Here is a 21,342-nt window from a genome sequence, read left to right as displayed (position 1 = left end):
ATAAGGCGCATAGAATAGATGCTACAGTAGAGGCTGGGGTTATGTTATGCATCCTTTAGATCTGAGGTCTGTGACCTCTAGCTCTCAAAGAGCCATTTTGTCCCATCCATCCATCCATTTTCTACCGCTTATTCCCTTTTGGGATCGCGGGGGGCGCTGGCGCCTATCTCAGCTACAATCAGGCGGAAGGCGATGTACACCCTGGACAAGTCGCCACCTCATTGCAGGGCCAACACAGATAGACAGACAACATTCACACTCACATTCACACACTAGGGCCAATTTAGTGTTGCCAATCAACCTATCCCCAGGTGCATGTCTTTGGGGGTGGGAGGGACCTATCCCCAGGTGCATGTCTTTGGAGGTGGGAGGAAGCCGGAGTACCCGGAGGGAACCCACGCATTCACGGGGAGGACATGCAAACTCCACACAGAAAGATCCCGAGTCTGGATTTGAACCCAGGACTGCAGGACCTTCGTATTGTGAGGCAGACGCACTAACCCCTCTTCCACCGTGAAGCCTGCGATTTTGACCCGTTTGAAAAAAAACAAAGGGAGCCACAAAACTCTTTTGAAATTTAAAATTAAATAACATAGCGTACAAAGTTTTTTTGACTTTGTGCTATGTATAAACCAGGGGTCTTAGGCACGCGGCCCGCAGCTTAATATGAACATTCAATGATAGCGGGTCCCGCGAGTTCTATATGAATGCTGCTTAGATTAGATTAGATAGTACTTTATTTATTCCGTCAGGAGATTTCCTTCAGGAAAATTACAATTTTCAGCACAATCCCATTCAAGATCAGACAAACATTACAGGGAGACAGAACAGGATCGCTGACGGGTCTGCCGGCCTCCAGCGCCCCTTACAAAAAAGATGAGATACAGGTAAACAGATTAAAATAAAATATAAAAAAAATCGGTCTTAGCCTGGGCCCTGGAGAGGGGGTGCAGACTGAGGCCAAGGGAAAAAAACAACAAGTCATAGCCATAGTAGACATCCCTCTTACATGTGTGTAAGAAGGAAACATCAAACATCAAAGAACACAGAGGACATTAAAGACATTAAAGCAGAAGATACAACCAGACACTTCTACATACAGCTATGAATAAAAAGTAAAAGAAACATATCCACTGTGGTGGCCTCTGCGGTGTTCCACGCCATCGTCCGCTGGGGTGGAGGGAGCATGGCCAGAGACAGGAGCAGACCCATCAAAGCAACCAAGACAGCCCACTCCACTCTCGGCCAGTGTCCAGTCCGCATGGATGAGCGAGGATACGTCCAAGGAGACTGAGGTGTCCGACACCTGCTCACCCAGCCAAGACACCGCGAAGCCTCTCCGTCCCAGCGCTCAGTGCTAGCTCCGCAGCCCTGTCCCCTCATCCGCATCTCTTCCGGTTCCTCCAAACCGACTCCGGTGTGGCAGACACCCAGCAGCTGGTCTCCATGGTCAAAAGGCTCCCGGGAGGCAGATCCAGAAGTCCACCAAAAAAGCACCACAGAGGTCACGAAAGTGCCACCCTTTGTCACACAGTCCCAAAGGGGTCCCGGACCAAAAGGCAAAAAAATATAAAACGAGGGAAACACAAAAGGATGACGCAAGAGCACAGAGCTCCTGCCAACAGCAGCCACTACATCAGCGCCATCTTGGAAAAAAAAAAAAAAAGCATCACACTTGCCAATCCTCCCAAATATTGCGAGCGACAACCGATTGTCGGATCAACTATTCTCGCGAATGTTTGCAGAATTTCCCTCGATTAACAATATCAAGGGCAACATATGAAGGTGCTGCCTTTGGGGCCCTCTACGACACGTTCAATCAGCTTGCCAGCCCAGTCACATGTAGTACGAGGCTTCTGCAGACACACGCCCTCGATTGCAAGGCATACTTGTTCAACAGCCATACAGGTTACACTGAGGGTTGTGATATAAACAACTTTAACACTCTTACTAACATGCACCACACTGTGAACCCACACCAAACAAGAATGATAAACACATTTTGGGAGAACATCGGCCCCTCAACCCACGCACGGAGAGGGTGGGTGCCTGCGGGGGTTGTATAATGTCGGCCGGAAGAGTAGGGATGCATGGTATTCTGGGTATTTGATCTTTTGTGTTTATGTTGTGTTACAGTGCAGATGTTCTCCCAAAATGTGTTTGTCATTCTTGTTTGGTGTGGGTTCACAGTGTGGCGCATATTAGTAGGAGTGCTAAAGTTGTTTATATCACAACCCTCAGTGTAACCTGTGTGGCTGTTGAACAAATATGCGTTGTAGTCACTGTCGTGTGTTAACAGAGGCTGAATATAAAATATGACCAGTCGACACACCGATCGCGTGATGTAAAAGCGGGCGCGACGACGTGTTTTAGAGGAGGTTATAGGTATTGCCGTCACTGCACACCCTCAATATTGAAGTCCCGGTGAAAATTGGAGAATGTTATTCCCGGGTGATTTCTGAGAGAGGCACTAAAATCCGGAAACCTTACAGAATAATAGTTGGGGTCGGTAATTCAGCATCTGAGCCACATCAGAGTGATCAAAGAGCCGCATGCGGCTCCGGAGCCGTGGGTTGCCGACTCCTGCTTCAGATGAAGCTGCAATAAAGGGAATGTCAACAAAACAGTCAGATAGGTCAGTCAAATTTTATTAATAGATTACAAACCAGCGTTCTGACGACTCTGTTAACTCCCAAAATTAATAAACAGCTGTTTTATTATTTTCCCCGATTCAATAAACAGGTAAAAAAACAGTCTGATACTGTTTCGGTAAATCAAAGGTTAGTGCAATCACAATATAGTAACACTGGAAATAGTGCAAAGTAGGGCTGGGCGATATATTGATATATATGATATATCGCAGGTTTGTCTTTGTGCGATATAAAAAATGACTATCGTAATATTCGATTATATGTTCTCACACCGTTGCTTTAAGTTGCGTGCATTACATTACTGGCGTGTCTCAGTCCTTCTCGTCTGTCCTTCTCACAGAGACGTAAAATAAGCCCACCTTCTTACATACGTCACATACTGTCGCGCATGTTGTGTCACACGCTCTCGCCGAGCGCTAACATTAGCATGGCTAACGAGTTGCATTTAGCTGCGTGTTTTACATTATTGGCGTTTGTCACTCCTCGTCTCTCATATCACGGAGACGGAAAAACAAGCCCGCTTTCTTACACACGTCACATACTCTCGCGAGTCTAGCGTCATAGCTCTCGCCGATCAGAGAGATAGCAGCATGGCTAACATTAGCTGAGGCCGGTCGTACAAGCAGAGCGGTGCGGAGCTTGTGACAATACAAGAGAGAGATGGTGCGAAACTCATCACAAATGGAGGAAGAACAATAAATGCCCAACATAAAGAGCAGGGAGTCCATCATCTGGCGGTTGTTTGGCTCCAAGTGGGAAGATATTCAGCAGACAACAGCAATATGCTGTTCAATGTATATACTATGATGATTAACCTGTGTGAAGACTGTATTATGCTGATAGTATATATTTGTACCATGAATTGATTAACGTGGACCCTTAAACAAGTTGAAAAACTTATTGGGGTGTTCCCATTTAGTGGTCAATTGTACGGAATATGTACTGTGCAATTTACTAATAAAAGTATCAATCAATCAATGCAAAGTATGCAGCAGAAGTGTTACTACAAAAAGGTAGCAACACTATTAATTTGTTCTTTCATTTAAAAAGTCACCGTGAGAGAATGAAGAGTATTTAATGAATACACTTTTGGTCAATTGACTTAGTTGTGATTTCTCTCTGCATGAAAGTTTAAAAGTAGCATATATTAATGCAGTATGAAGAAGAATGTTTGAATGTAGACACATAGAATCATCATACTGCTGTGATTATATCAATCATCAATCAATGTTTACTTATATAGCCCTAAATCACTAGTGTCTCAAAGGGCTGCACAAACCACCACGACATCCTCGGTAGGCCCACATAAGGGCAAGGAAAACTCACACCCAGTGGGACATCGGTGACAATAATGATCCAGTGGGACGTCTGTGACAATAATGATTATGAGAACCTTAGAGAGGAGGAAAGCAATGGATGTCGAGCGGGTCTAACATGATACTGTGAAAGTTCAATCCACAATGGATCCAACACAGTCGCGAGAGTCCAGTCCAAAGCGGGTCCAACTCAGCAGCGAGAGTCCCGTTCACAGCGGAGCCAGCAGGAAACCATCCCAAGCGGAGGCGGATCAGCAGCGCAGAGATGTCGAGGCGGATCAGCAGCGCAGAGATGTCCCCAGCCGATACACAGGCAAGCAGTATATGGCCACCGGATCGGACCGGACCCCCTCCACAGGGGAGAGTGGGACATAGAAGAAAAAGAAAAGAAACAGCAGATCAACTGGTCTAAAAAGGGAGTCTATTTAAAGGCTACAGTATACAAATGAGTTTTAAGGTGAGACTTAAATGCTTCTACTGAGGTGGCATCTCGAACTGTTACCGGGAGGGCATTCCAGAGTACTGGAGCCCGAACGGAAAACGCTCTATAGCCCGCAGACTTTTTTTGGGCTTTGGGAATCACTAACAAGCCGGAATCCTTTGAACGCAGATTTCTTGCCGGGACATATGGTACAATACAATCGGCAAGATAGGATGGAGCTAGACCGTGTAGTATTTTATACGTAAGTAGTAAAACCTTAAAGTCACATCTTAAGTGCACAGGAAGCCAGTGCAGGTGAGCCAGTACAGGCGTAATGTGATCAAACTTTCTTGTTCTTGTCAAAAGTCTAGCAGCCGCATTTTGTACCAACTGTAATCTTTTAATGCTAGACATGGGGAGACCCGAAAATAATACGTTACAGTAGTCGAGGTGTTCATTCAAAGCCAAGGCAAAATATCTTAATATATATCGTATATCGCAATATGGCATAAAAATATCACGATATTCATAAAAGCCAATATCGCCCAGCCCTAGTGCAAAGTAATAATATATCAATAACTCAACGTTGCTCAAAAGCTTGGCTTCACGGTGGAAGAGGGGTTAGTGCGTCTGCCTCACAATACAAAGTTCCTGCAGTCCTGGGTTCAAATCCAGGCTCTGGATCTTTCTGTGTGGAGTTTGCATGTTCTCCCCGTGAATGCGTGGGTTCCCTCCGGGTACTCCGGGTACTCCGGCTTCCTCCCACCTCCAAAGACATGCACCTGGGGATAGGTTGATTGGCAACACTAAATTGGCCCTAGTGTGTGAATGTGAGTGTGACTGTTGTCTATCTGTGTTGGCCCTGCGATGAGGTGGCGACTTGTCCAGGGTGTACCCTGCCTTCCGCCCAATTGTAGCTGAGATAGGCGCCAGCGCCCCCCGTGACCCCGAAAGGGAATAAGCGGTAGAAAATGGATGGATGGATGCTCAATGGATAATGTCACACAACACAACACACAAAATAAACATGTAAAGCTCACTTTATTAAGTTATTCCTCATCCACCAATCCCTCAAATTCTTCTTCTTCAGTGTTGGAATCAAACAGTTGGGCGAATACGGCATCCAACATGTCCGGCTCCGTCTCGTCGATGTCGTCATTAAAGGAGTCCGTGTCGCTGCTGTTAATGTTAAATTCTCTCACTGCTGCTCTATTCCCGTCTTCTCCTGTGTGACTGATCGCCTTGACTTTAAACTCTGCACGCCTCCCGCAGTCATATATCCCAGCATGCATCACGCGCTTCTTCTTCCACGGGGGAAAATGAAGTCGGCGGCTGCTTACCTCTTGTGGAAAGTTTAATTCCGACACTGAAGAAGAAGAATTCGAGGGATTCGTGGATGAGAAATAACAGTAGGTGCTACTTTTTGTAGCAACGCTTTTGTCACATAAATGCTCGACATCTTCCCGCTTGAAGCCAAACCACCGCCAGACCATGGACTCAGTGCTGTTTTTCTTGGAAATGAATTCTTCCTTCATTTGTTACCAAATTCGCACCTTCTTTCTCACGTATTACCACTCGCACCTCACCACTGGAATCACATGTCGCTACCTCTCTGCTCCGCGGGAGCGTGTGACGTTGCACACGTCACGTATGTAAGAAGGTGCGCTTGTTTTATGTCTCTGTGAGAAGGAGAGACAGGAAAGAGTGAGAAACGTCTGTAGTGTAATGCCCGCAGCTAAAAGCAACTACTTGAGAGCGTATACTCGAATATCACGATGTACCGTATTTCCTTGAGTTGCCGCCGGGTATATAGTATGCGCCTGCCTAGAATTACTGCCGGGTCAAACTCGTTTCGCAAAATAATTAGCACATGTTTAGCATTACCGCCAGCTCAAGATTAACGCCTAGTCAAACTCGTTTCGCAAAATATAATTTTTATTAGGGCATGCCTAGAATTTCCACCGGGTCAAACTCGTCATGTCAGGAGTGACACTTCAACTGTCATCATTTTCAAAATGGAGGAGGCTGATTTCAATCATTTGAAATCGCATAAAGGGAAGAAGATTAAGAGCTATTCAGTAGGATTTAAGGTCCAAGCTATTGAATATGCTAAAAAGAACAGTAAGCAGCTATGTTTTATTAATATACCGTAGCTGCGTGTGTCAAATATGAGTCATTAAATGACTCCCGCCTCCTGGTGGTAGAGGGCGCTAGTGATCCTTCTTGCGACTACTCGGCTGCAGAAAAAGTGACAACAAGCAGCAAGAGTGAGCAACGATCGTTTTTTTTTTCCTCTCGCTTGCACTTTTAACATGGAGGATTACATATGTAAAATAAAACAGTTTTCTAAACTGGACTTTCAATTGAAGCAGGAGGTAATAAAGGAAGATCTCCATCGAGACAGAGAGACTTTTAAAACTGAAGAAAGATAAGGAAGACTTTTATAAACAAGTTATCGATGCTTTTGATCAGAAGGAGCTGCGCATGGACTTCATTTATAAGTAAAGGTAAGACCATAATATTGTTTTTTTTTAATTAAATGTGTTTTTCATGATGGTATCCTTACATCACACTCAAATGTTTGAGTGCAGGCCTAAATTTACCGCATGCCTTTGGTAAGTGCCGGAGTGAGAAGAGGTTTTAAATTTATTAGCGCCCCGGTGGCAATTCAAGGAAATATGGTAGTCATTTTCTGAATCGCACGGAGACAAACACATGATATATCGAGTATGTGGATATATCGCCCATCCCTACTGACATACATCTGATATAATGTAGCTGTCATTGTTTTTTGTCTTGCAAAAATCTACGAAGCTGAATGTTTTCGTTATTTTCCTTTTCACTGTAGTTTCAATCCTACTTCTAACTTCCCTTTGCGATGGAGAATGAGAATCAGCTGCTCCGCCAGAACTTTAGTCTTAAAGAAGCTCTTTTCTTGCCATTTCCGTCTTTCACTTCTGCTTCAGTTTCCTGCTCATGACATGTTTCTGTGTGGCCAGTAAAGACATTCTCAGTGTTCTGTCAATAGTGTACATGTGTCCACCTATTTTTAGTCATCCATATGACCACCTACACGCTGATGCAAATATTTGGACAGCTCGCATGCGGCAAACATGTTTACTGAAGCCTGACCTTCACCTTGACAGAATAGAACATGACTCCTGGAAGACTACAGTTAGAATATTGTTAGTTGGCGTTTAGCCTTCTGAAATAAAGATGTAGGTCTGATTAGACAACAGTGGAACTTTTCACCTCAAATGTCCGTAAGGCTGTACCTTTTACAACTCGCTATGCCTTTAAATTATTTATGTACAAACCCCGTTACCATATGAGTTGGGAAATTGTGTTAGATGTAAATATAAACGGAATTCAATGATTTGCAAATCATTTTCAACCCATATTCAGTTGAATATGCTACAAAGACAACATATTTGATGTTCAAACTGATAAGTTTCATGTTTTTTTTGCAAATAATCATAAACTTTAGAATTTGATGCCAGCAACACGTGACAAAGAAGTTGGGAAAGGTGGCAATAAATACTGATAAAGTTGAGGAATGCTCATCAAACGCTTGTTTGGAACATCCCACAGGTGTGCAGGCTAATTGGGAACAGGTGGGTGCCATGATTGGGTATAAAAGCAGCTTCCATGAAATGCTAAGTAATTCAAAAGAAAGGATGGGGCGAGGGTCACCACTTTGTAGGAAAATTGTCAAACGGTTTTTGAACAATATTTCTCAACGACTTATTGCAAGGAATTTAGCGATTTTACCATCTACGGTCCGTAAAATCATCAAAACGTTCAGAGAATCTGGAGAAATCACTGCACGTAAGCGATGATATTACGGACTTTTGATCCCTCAGGCGGTACTGCATCAAAAACCGACATCAGTGTGTAAAGGATATCACCACATGGGCTCAGGAACACTTCATAAAACCACTGTCAGTAACTACAGTTGGTCGTTACATCTGTAAATGCAAGTTAAAACTCTACTATGCAAAGCAAAACCCATTTATCAACAACACCAAGGAACGCCGCTGGCTTCGCTAGGCCTGAGCTCATCCAAGATGGACTGATGCAAAGTGGAAAAGTGTTCTGTGGTCTGACGAGTCCACATTTCAAATTTTATCTGGAAACTATGGACGTGGTGTACTCCATAACAAAGAGGAAAATAACAATCCGGATTGTTATAGGCGCAAAATTCAAAAGCCAGCATCTGTGATAATATGGGGGTGTATTAGTGCCCAAGGCATGGGTAACTTACACATCTGTGAAGGCACCATTAATGCTGAAAGGTCCATACAGGTTTTGGAATAACATATGTTGTCATCCAAGCAACGTTATCATGGGCGCCCCTGCTTATTTTGGCAAGAAAATGCCAAGCCACATGTTACAACAGCATGGATTCGTAGTAAAAGAGTGCGGGTACTTTCCTGGCCCGCCTGCAGTCCAGACCTGTCTCCCATGGAAAATGTGTGGCGCATTTTGAAGCGTAAAATACGACAGCGGAGACCCCGGACTGTTGAAGGACTGAAGCTTTACATAAAACAAGAATGGGAAAGAATTCCACTTTCAAAGCTTCAACAATTAGTTTCCTCAGTTCCCAAAAGTTTATTGAGTGTTGTTAAAAGAAAATGTGATGTAACACAGTGGTGAACATGCCCTTTCCCAACTACTTTGGCACATGTTGCAGCCATGAAATTCTAAGTTAATTATTATTTGCAAAAAAAATAAAGTTTATGGGTTTGAACATCACATATGTTGTCTTTGTAGTGCATTCAACTGAATGTGGGTTGAAAAGGATTTGCAAATCATTAGGTCCTCCCCAACATCTTAAAAACTTCTTGTCCAGAGCATGTTTTGTGGAGCTCTCTGTTCATCCCAGTTCAGGTTTACCCACCATAAAAAAGAAAAAGAAACAGCATTTATTAAACTTTTTTGTGTGTTAGTTTTGCCTTTGAGTATAACTTTAGTTAGATTAGTAGCCTTTGAAAAAATACTTTTCTTTGTCTACATCTGCTTCAACTACCCTTGAAGTTCTCTGGTGCCTCCTTTTTAGTAGGTCCACTATACATTTTGAGAAGAGCTTCTCTATTTTACAAAGTCAGAAAAAAATCATATTGTGAGGCCTGTTCCAAAAAAATACATGTATCCTAAGACTGCCATTGTTTTTAGCTAAAAAAAGGTTACACTTTTGACCACCATGCTGAAATTATGAACACTTAGTTTTATGGTTCATAAAAAACAATTGCAATAGCCTGTTACAATTTTTTCCACACATTTATCTGACTCATATCTAGCCTTCTTTGTCAACTTTGTTTTATTTCCTCTTTTTTGTAGTGTGAATTGTGGAAAATTGTTTCATCCAGCGTTTTACAGGTAAAAAAAAAAACAGAAAAAAATACAAAACATACAATTTTGACCACTTTGCTTAAGTTATGAACATTTAAAATAGTTTTATAGTTTATAAAAACTAGAGATGTCCGGTAATATCGGACTGCAAATATTATCGGCCGATAAATGTTTTAAAATGTAATATCGGAAATTATCGGTATCAAAAAGTAAAATTTATGACTTTTTAAAACGCCGCTGTGTACACGGACGTAGAGGGAAGTACAGAGCACCAATAAACCTTAAAGACACTGCCTTTAAATGCTGGTCCAATCACAAAATATCCACGGCTTTTCACACACACAATTGAATGCAACGCATACTTGGTCAACAGCCATACAGGTCACACTGAGGGTGGCCGTATAAACAACTTTAACACTGTTACAAATATGCGCCACACTGTGAACCCACACCAAACAAGAATGACAAACACATTTCGGGAGAACATCCGCACTGTAACACAACATAAACACGACAGTTGGAACACACCCTCCGGTCCCCCTTATTGAAGGGAGGAACCACCACCCCGGTCTGCCAATCCAGAGGTACCGGCCCGGATGTCCACGCAATGTTGCAGAGTCTTGTCAACCAAGACAGCCCCCCAGCATCCAGAGCCTTAAGGAACTCCGGGTGTATCTCATCCACCCCCGGGGCCTTGCCACGGAGGAGCTTTTTAACTACCTCGGCAACCTCAGCCCCAGAAATAGGAGAGCCCACCGCAGATTCCCCAGGAACTGCTTCCTCATAGGAAGACATGTTGGTAGGATTGAGGAGGTATTCTTAGTATTCCTTCCACCTATCCACAACATCCGCAGTCGAGGTCAGCAGAACACCATCCACACCATACACGGTGTTGACATTGCACTGCTTCCCCTTCCTGAGGCGGCGGATAGTGGTCCAGAATAGCTTCAAAGCAGTCTGGAAGTCGTTTTCCATGGCTTCCCCGAACTCCTCCGATGTCCGAGTTTTTTTCTCCGCGACCGCTGAAGCCGCACACCGCTTGGCCAGTCGACACCCGTCCACTGCCTCCGATATCCTATGAGCCCAGAGAACCCGATAGGACTCTTTCTTCAGCTTGACGGCATCCCTCACCGCTGCACTGCTTCCCCTTCCTGAGGCGGCGGATGGTGGTCCAGAATCGCTTCAAAGCAGTCTGGAAGTCGTTTTCCATGGCTTCCCCGAACCCCTCCCATGTCCGGGTTTTGCCTCCGCGACCGCTGAAGCCGCACACCGCTTGGCCAGTCGGTACCCGTCCACTGCCTCCGGAGTCCCATGAGCCCAAAGAACCCGATAGGACTCTTTCTTCAGCTTGACGGCATCCCTCACTGCTGCACTGCTTCCCCTTCCTGAGGCGGTGGATGGTGGTCCAGAATCGCTTTGAAGCAGTCTGGAAGTCGTTTTCCATGGCTTCCCCGAACTCCTCCCATGTCTGAGTTTTTGACTCGGCGACCGCTGAAACCGCACACCGCTTGGCCAGTCGGTACCCGTCTACTGCCTCCGGAGTCTTATGAGCCAAAAGAATCCCATAGGACTCTTTCTTCAGCTTGACGGCATCCCTCACCGCTGGTGTCCACCAAGGGGTTTTAGGCGGCCCCAGCTCCAATCGGCCGCCTCGACAATAGAGGTGCGACATGTTCAATGTTCTTCCGGAGGTTGGAATTGAAACTTTCTCTGACAGGAGACTCTGCCAGACGTTCCCAGCAGACCCTCACAATGTGCTGGGGCCTGGCAGGTCTGTCCTGCATCCTCCCCCACCATCGCAGCCAATTCACCACCAGGTGGTGATCGGTAGAAAGCTCCGCCCCTCTCTTCACCCGACTGTCCAAAACATGAGGCCGCAAATCCGAAGACACAACTACAAAGTCGATCATGGAACTGCGGCCTAGGGTGTCCTGGTGCCAAGTGCACATATGGACACCCTTATGTTTGAACATGGTGTTTGTTATGGACAATCTGTGACGAGCACTAAAGTCCAATAACAAAACACCACTCTGGTTCAGATCCGCGCGGCCAGGTTTCACTGTCGTTGCCAACATGAGCATTGAAGTCCTCCAGTAGAACGAGGGACTCACCAGGGGGAGCACTCTCCAGTAGGGATGCACCGATTAATCGGTAACCGAATATATTCGGCCGAATATGGCAAAAAAAGCCACATTCGGCCTTCGGTGGAATGAGTTAAGAACAAGGCCGCATAGTGGCGTGTGACGCAATTTTTTGACGCAGCGACGCAATCAACCAACGTGCAGTGACACGGTAACGTTGGGATATGTTGTGTACCTGTATAAGTGTATGAGGTTACAAGCACACACTTATTGAGATTTACTTGAGCCTTCTGTTTACATTATTAGCCTGTTGTGTAGGCTACCTGTATAAGTGTATGAGGTTACAAGCACACACTTAATTGAGATTTACTTGAGCCTTCTGTTTACATTATTAGCATATCTACTGTGGCTAAGCAGACTTTTGCCAAAAGGACAATAATTCATTTGTTGTGGGTTTATCCACTTTAATGCACTTTATTTTTTTTTGGAATGCATGTTTTGTTTGAAGGCCTAATATAAATGAAAAACGTTGTGCTTTTTTTGAAAAGCAAAGGCTGCTGGAATATTAAAACAATTTCAATATTCAATAAAAAATACTTTATTTGAAAAACGTCTAAATATTTATTCTAGTCTATTTATGCAATATAAAAAAAATTGTCAAACTGCATTCATTATTCGGTATTCAGCCTTCGGCCAAGCGTTTAAGTTTTATTCGGCTTCGGCCACAAATTTTCATTTCGGTGCATCCCTACTCTCCAGTACTCCTTTCGAGTGCACCCAAAAAGGGTGGGTACTCTGAACCGCCGTTTAGAGCATGTGCGCAGACCACAGTCAGGACCCGTCCCCCCACCCAAAGGCGGAGGGAAGCTACACTCTCGTCCACCGGCATTATCGGACATCTCTAATCAAAACTATTGCAATAGCCTACTGTTACAACTTTTTACCCACATTTATCTGACTTAGCATCTAGCCTTCTTTGTCAACTCTGTTTTCTCTCCTCTGTTTTGTAGCGTGAATTGTGGAAAATTGTTTCACCCAGCGTTTCGCAGGTAAAAAAAAAACTGAAAAAAAACAGAACACTTGTCAACAGTTGTGAACATTTGTGTTTCCTGTATGTCAATCACTTGTGATGATGAGCCTTGCACACTAACAACTCTGTGCTTGATTTGAATGCTGTCTTGCCTGCCATGACAACCCGTTATCCGTTTGCATTCCAAAGTCCTGTCTGTTGTGTGCACCAGGACCTCGACTAACCGCAAGGAGCTGACACAAGTATCATTAAGCAGAGGGTCATTGGATAAATCTCTCATATCAACATCACACACGTCACTGGTTTGGCTCGGTACTGATTTGTAAGGGAACACAAAATCTGTTCGTCCTTTGACTCAGCAGAGGTGGTCTGATAGCATGCCAGTCGGATTTCACGTCCTGGCCACGTGCTGAACAAACATGTTGATGTTGTAAATCTTAGGTATGAGCTCGGCTCCTTGCCTACTTGAACAGAGACGCAGTCATGAGATAAGACTCTGAACATCTGTAAAATCGTGCTTCGACAGATCAACTCCTAATCTGGTTGATCGTTCCTTCTCCCTGTCCATTGTTCACCCCTAAAAAAAAGAAAAAAGTTGGGCCCGCGACTAAACAAAGGTGTTAGTTTCTTTCTTTAGAAATGCTGTGTGGTCATTTTAAACTGCAGTCTCAGCCTGACTCGATTGGCTGCCCCAAAACACTGTACGCAGGGCGCCAAGCCTTATTGGCAGTTATCTCTTCTGACCCCATTGCAGACACACACACACACGCTCACACACACACACACACACACACACACACACACACACACACACTTGTATTTGTTGTCTTCTTGAGACCTCCGAAAAATGCCTACCTCTTAGGACCACCCTTTCTAGATATATAAAGATTTGTATTACCAACATTAATCATATATACACACTGTGCAAATATAAAAAGGGGTAAGCTTTTAGTAAACATGTATTCTACCGTCTGCTCGGTATCGTGTAACAGGGCTTAATGTGCTCCATGAGTCTCCGAAAGCCAATCTCCTCCACAACACTAAACAGTTGATCATCCAAAGCCATAAACTCCATTACCTTCTTTGTAAGTCCGTTTGCTTTGGCACTGTCAGTCGCAAACTTTTTCGTCCTCGAGACAGTTTGGCTGAACATTCGTTACAAACTGCAATACTTTTGTCACTTTTCGCCACTTTAAAATATCTCCACACTGCTGACATTTTTCCGAAGGCGCCTGGTTACAACGTCACCGCGTCAAAAAATTGCGTCATTGCGTCACACGCCACTATTCGGCCTTGCATTTAACTCATTCCACCGAAGGCCGAATGTGGCTTTTTTTGCCATATTCGGCCGAATATATTCGGTTACCGATTAATCGGTGCATCCCTATAACATATAGAACATGCTATACCTTTGCCAAACTATCTCTCACTCCTAATCCATAAATCCCATGAAATCTTCTTCCTGGATGTGGCTTCTAAACAACTCTGCCAACTCCAAAGGTATGCGCCGTTTCCTCTTGTCCTTTTCTGCTGCATATTTCACTACGTCCAGCTTGTAATCTGCACTACATGATTTTCCTTTCGGTCCCATTTTTGTTCAGCCCTTCTCACTTTTTATAAGTTACCGCCAACGATGAAATGATCCATTTTAATAGCTACGGCAATAGCATATAATTAGCATTCCATGACCCTCCCCCGCCGATTTTTTACTGGTTGACTTGTGTCTGACGATTGCTGACATTTTGTTCGTCTCTTCCGCGAATGATATAAAAAAAATAGTATTCGATATTTTACGGAAATGTGTTAATAATTTCACACATAAGTTGCTCCGGAGTATATGTCCCACCCCCGGCCAAACTATGAAAAAAAACTGCGCCGTATAGTCCGAAAAATACGGTACATATTTATTTATTTATTTTTGTATTAATTTTTCCCAAGGGGGCGCGAATTTCAATTTCTTACACACACTTGTTATTAAGTATGTTGGCCAGAGGGGGGGATGCACTTCAAATTTTTGCACACACGTGTTATTTCATATGTTGACCAGAGCGGGGGCACTTTTAAATCCGACATAGTCAATTAGAAAAACCCCTCCTTTTTTGGGACCATAGATTTCACCACCAGAGGGTGCAAATGAGATCTCTATTTCTTAATTTTTTTTGTAATGTGCTTAAGGCCGATGCAAAAGGCGTCACCGACCACAGATGCCCCTGTGCCGCACTTTGGACAACCCAGCTGTAGAAGCTAACTGTTAATGGCCACTATATTCTTAGTAGCGTCCCATATGTGACCATATGTCGTATGCCCCGGAAGTCGTAAAATCAGCTGTTTACCTGGCGTTTTTTTGGGGGGATGAATCGGGAAGTCCTTTAGCTGCCGACTTGTTTTATCATACATTGCTGCCTTTGCAATGTTTACTTTTGCATGCACATTAAATCAACAAAAAAGTCCCGACTTTGGAGTAATGTTCACAGACTCTCTATTAGATGCAATGGTTGTCCGTATTGGGACCATCATTTATGTCATCACTTGGTCCTTATCTGGATGGTATGTTTCCTTGTTGATGTCTCAAGAAGGGTAAAAATACAAGAACACACACATACATACACACACACACACACACACACAGACAGACAAAATCAATGCAGGGCCAGACATGGTGTGACCATTAAATATAAAAGAACAAGCTTTGTGTGCATACGTAGTACTTTGCCACGTCAATGAGCAGACCATTAATGTTTATCTTTTTAAAACTTTTTATCCATCTGGTTTTCATTTCACTTTAATAGGTCGGGTTTCAGTTTGATGCCTTTTAGCGTATTTGCACAAATTCCAGATTTCCAGATCTCCCATTCAGGTTGACAACAATTTTCCCCATAAAATGTTGCCCCAGTTTCTGTACACTGTCAAGCAAGCAAGCAATCAATCAATCAATCAATCAATCAATCAAACAAACTTCATTCATAAAGAAAAGTAATGCAAAGTGCTTTATAAAGTTAAAAACAAAACCCTAAAGAATACAGAAGTTGCTGACGAATGCTTTAAAATGTAATATCGAAATTTTTCGGTATCAGTTTCAAAAAGTAAAATGTATGACTTTTTAAAACGCCGCTGTACGGAGTGGTACACGGACATAGGAAGAAGTACAGAGCGCCAATAAACTTATATAAAAGTTTAACACTGTTACAAATATGCGCCACACTGTGAACCCACACCAAACAAGAATGACAAACACGTTTCGGGAGAACATCTGCACCGTAACACAACATAAACACAGCAGAAAAAATACCCGGAACCCCTAACAACGGAGAGCATGTCCCAAATTCCAAGCTGCTGTTTGTTAAAAAAAAAAAAAATGCACTTTGAGACTTCAATAATAAATCTGGCAGTGCCATGTTGGCATTTTTTTCCATAACTTGAGTTAATTTATTTGGAAAACCTTGTTACATTGTTTATAATGCATCCAGCAGGGCATCACAACAAAATTAAGCATAATAATGTATTAACTCCACGACTGTATATATTGGTATCAGTTGATATCAGAATCGGTAATTAAGAGTTGGACAATATCAGATATCGTCAAAACAGCCATTATCGGACATATATCTACAGATGACCCATATCCCCCATCATCACATACGTACGCACAACACTCACACAACACACACACATATACAAGTATATGGCCAAATGATTGCATGGCTGAGTACAGAGGAGACATGTGAGTAAACACTATCACAGGAGCCATCTGCACCAGGAGGTCAGAAAGCGCCCTCACAAGCACGGCTGATAACCCCTGAGGCAGTTGGCTCATCTGAGGAACGTTGGAAAATAAAAATAATAAAACTTGTAAAATAGTAAGAACCATGAGTAGAGATAAAGAAAAAAATACAAGACATATGAAGATTATAAAAATATAGAAATAAAATGAATATGCAGTAAAAAAATAGAACTAAATACAATCTTGCATAATTATTAGGATAAAAAGTAGGGATGCACCGAAATGAAAATTTGTGGCCGAAGCCGAATAAAATTTAAACGCTTGGCCGAAGGCCGAATACCGAATAATGAATGCAGTTTTTCACAATTTTTTAAAATATTGCATAAATAGCCTAGAATAAATATTTAGACATGTTTTTCAAATCAAGTAATTTTTTTTATTGAATATTTACATTTTTTTAATATTCCAGTAGCCTTTGCTTTTCAAAAAAAAGCAGTTTTTCATTTATATTAGGCCTTCAAACAAAACATGCATTCCAAAAAAAAAATAAAGTGCATTAATGTGGATAAACCCACAACAAATGAATTATTGCCCTTTTGGCAAAAGTCTGCTTAGCCACAGTAGATATGCTAATAATGTAAACAGAAGGCTCAAGTAAATCTCAATTAAGTGTGTGCTTGTAACCTCTTACACTTATACAGGTAGCCTACACAACAGGCTAATAATGTAAACAGAGGCCCCACAAAATCTCAATAAGTGTGTGCTTGTAACCTCATACACTTATACAGGTACACAACATATCCCAACGTCACTGCACGTTGGTTGATTGCGTCACCGCGTCAAAAAATTGCGTCACACGCCACTATTCGGCCTTGTTTTTAACTCATTCCACCGAAGGCCGAATGTGGCTTTTTTTGCCATATTCGGCTGAATGTATTCGGTTACCGATTAATCGGTGCATCCCTAATAAAATGTAAAATACAAATGACTTCAATAAAATAATTAAAATCAGGTAAAAGCCAAATCAAAAAGGTGGGTCTTACGCCTGCTCCTAAAAACATGGACCTTCTCCGCAGCCCTGAGATCTTCCGGCAAGCTGTTCCATAGACTGGGGGCCATAATTGTGGAAAGATGCCATCCCGTGACTTTGTGTCCCCACTTTTGGAATAATTAGGAGATGAGTGCCAGAGGATCTCAGGGCTCGGGAAAAGGTTTATAGGGTAAAAGCAAATCTGAAAGATAAGAAGGCCCAATACCATAAAAAAAAAAACATTTATAAACCATAAAAAGAACCTTATAATTGATCCTGAAACACACGGGGAGCCAATACAGAGATTTTAAAACTGGAGTAATGTGAGCCCGCCTTCTGGTCTTCGTCAGGACAAGTGCCGCTGAATTTTGGAATACCGTATTTCCTTGAATTGCCTCCGGGGCGCTAATTAATTTAAAACCTCTTTTCACTCCGGCGTTTACCACTGGCATGCTGTAAATTTAGGCTTGCGCTTATAAATTAGAGTGTGATGTAAGGATACCATCATGAAAAGCACATTTAATAAAAAAAAACTTTATTATGGTCTTACCTTTACTTCTAAATGAAGTCCATGTGCAGCTCCTTCTGATCAAAAGCATCGATAACTTGTTTATAGAAGTCTTCCTTATCTTTCTTCAGTTATAAAAGTCTCTCCGTCTCGATGGAGATCTTCCTTTATTACCTCTTGCTTCGATTGAAAGTCCAGTTTAGAAAACTGTTTGATTTTAGATATGTAATCCTCCATGTTAAAAGTGCAAGCGAGAGGAAAAAAACAAAACAATCGCTGCTCACTCTTGCTGCTTGTTGTCACTTCTTCTGCAGCCGAGTAGTCGCCAGAAGGATCACTAGCGCCCTCTACCACCAGGAGGCGGGAGTCATTTAATGACTCATATTTGACACACGCAGCTACGGTACATAAAAAAAAACATAGCTGCTTACTGTTCTTTTTAGCATATTCAATAGCTTGGACCTTAAATCCTACTGAATAGCTCTTAATCTTCTTCCCTTTATGCGATTTCAAATGATTGAAATCAGCCTCCTGCATTTTGAAAAGGATGACAGGTGAAGTGTCACTCGTGACGTGACGAGTTTGACCCGGTGGAAATTCTAGACATGCACTGATAAAAATAATATTTTGCAAAATGAATTTGACCCGGCGTTAATCCTGAGCCGGCGGTAATGCTAAGCATGCGCTAATTATTTTGCAAAACGAGTTTGACCCGGCAGTAATTTTAGGCAGGCACATACTATATACCCGGCGGCAATTCAAGGAAATACGGTAATTGCAAGGGTTTAAAAACCTTTTTAGGAAGACAAGAAAGAAGGGCCTTACAATAATCTATACCACTTGTAATAAAAGCATGTTGTCTTGGTTATCATCAGCCAAGCATTGCACTGAACAAGTGCCTGCATGTGTAGCATTACCTGGAATGTATTAATCATATAAAGAATCCCACACTTGGGTGACTCAATCCGTCTGTATATTTTTTTTTTGCTGAGTACGAAAACTGACGACTAAAACCCTGAGGTACCATTGTATATGGAAGGTCCAATAGCTTTTGTTTAATGACATTGTCTGCCTTGGCATTGTTGGTATGTAATATAATATATAATACAGCTAGTAATAGATACCTATTTGAGTCAAAACAGAACACCTCTCCTTCCCCCCCAGACCCACCGCCACCCGACACATTGATGGGTGTGACGGTTTAGGTTTCCATATGAGTTGGGAAATTGTGTTACATGTAAATATAAACGGAATACAATGATTTGCAAATCATTTTCAACCCATATTCAGTTGAATATGCTACAAAGACAACATATTTGATGTTCAAACTCATTAACTTTATTTATTTTTTTGCAAATAATCATTAACTTTAAAATTTGATGCCAGCAACATGTGACAAAGAAGTTGGGAAAGGTGGCAATAAATAATGATAAAGTTGAGTAATGCTCATCAAACATTCATATGGAACATCCCACAGGTGTGCAGGCTAATTGGGACCAGGTGGGTGCCATGTTTGGGTATAAAAGCAGCTTCCATGAAATGCTAAGTAATTCACAAAAAAGAATGGGGCGAGGGTCACCACTTTGTAAGCAAATTGTCAAACAGTTTTAGAACAACATTTCTCAACGAGCTATTGCAAGTAATTTAGGGATTTTACCATCTACGGTCCGTAAAAATCATCAAAAAGTTAAGAGAATCTGGAGAAATCACTGCACGTAAGCGATGATATTACGGACTTTTGATCCTTTAGGCGGTACAGCATCAAAAACCGACATCAGTGTGTAAAGGATATCACCACATGTGCTCAAGAACACTTCATAAACCCACTGTCAGTAACCACAGTTGGTCGCTACATCTGTAAGTGCAAGTTAAAACTTTACTGTGCAGAGCAAAACCCATTTATCAACAATATCCTGAAACGCCGCCGGCCTGGCTGGGCCTGAGCTTACCTAAGATGGACTGATGCAAAGTGGAAAAGTGTTCTGTGGTCTGACGAGTCCACATTTGAAATTATATTTGGAAACAGAGGACGTGGTGTACTCCGGAACAAAGAGGAAAATAACCATTTGGATTGTTATAGGCGCACAGTTCAAAAGCCAGCATCTGTGATGGTATGGGGGTGTATTAGTGCCCAAGGCATGGGTAACTCACACATCTGTGAAGGCACCATTAATGCTGAAAGGTCCATACAGGTTTTGGAGCAACATATGTTGTCATCCAAGCAACGTTATCATGGACGCCCCTGCTTATTTCAGCAAGACAATGCCACACCTCTTGTTACAACAGCGTGGCGTCATAGTTAAAGAGTCCGGGTACTACACTGGCCTGCCTGCAGTCCAGACCTGTCTTCCACTGAAAATTTTGAGGCCTAAAATACGACAACAGAGACTGTTGAAGGACTGAAGCTCTACATAAAAGAAGAATGGGAAAGAATTCCACTTTCAAAGCTTCAACAATTAGTTTCCTCAGTTCCCAAACGTTCATTGAGTATTGTTAAAAGAAAAGGTGATGTAACACAGTGGTGAACATGCGATTTCCCAACTACTTTGGCACGTGTTGCAGCCGTGAAATTCTAAGTTAATTATTATTTGCAAAAAAAAATAAAGTTTATGAGTTTGAACATCAAATATGTTGTCTTTGTAGCATATTCAACTGAATATGGGTTGAAAAGGATTTGCAAATCATTGTATTCTGTTTATATTTACATCTAACACAATTTCCCAACTCATATGGAAACGGGGTTTGTAAGACCAATCGACACAACCTGGCTGCTTGAAATGACGATGTGCTACACAAACATATTTAGCTGGGCGGTATAGTTCGGTTAGTAGAGAGGCCGTGCCAGCAACTTGAGGGTTTGATTCCCGCTTCCGCCATCCTAGTCACTGCCGTTGTGTCCTTGGGCAAGACACTTTACCCACCTGCTCCCAGTGCCACCCACACTGGTTTAAATGGAACTTAGATACTGGGTTTCACTGTGTAAAGTGCTTTGAGTCACTAGAGAAAAGTGCTATATAAATAAAATTCACTTCACTATTTTTACTTCTATTATACTCTCCTTGAACATCATATTCATAACCACGCAAGTACAGTATCTCAATTTTAACCCCCCAAATTGTACTTCAAGGCAGATACCGTATTTCTTTGAATTGCCACCGGGGCGCCAATTATTTTAAAACCTCTTCTCACTCCGGCACTTACCAAAGGCATGCGGTAAATTTAGGCCTGCGCC

General features: G+C 42.5%; 1 protein-coding gene across 5 annotated transcripts in view; it reads left to right on the top strand.

Moving 5' to 3' along the window:
* LOC133563533 (pleckstrin homology domain-containing family A member 5-like) overlaps window positions 1–21,342 on the top strand; it is a 323,705-nt gene that overhangs the window by 177,913 nt on the left and 124,450 nt on the right. The gene's annotated exons all lie outside the window — the stretch shown is intronic.

The sequence above is a fragment of the Nerophis ophidion genome, linkage group LG12, assembly GCF_033978795.1.
Source record: "Nerophis ophidion isolate RoL-2023_Sa linkage group LG12, RoL_Noph_v1.0, whole genome shotgun sequence".
In the NCBI taxonomy this organism is placed as follows: Eukaryota; Metazoa; Chordata; class Actinopteri; order Syngnathiformes; family Syngnathidae; genus Nerophis; species Nerophis ophidion.
This window is presented reverse-complemented; position numbering and strand designations above follow the sequence as displayed.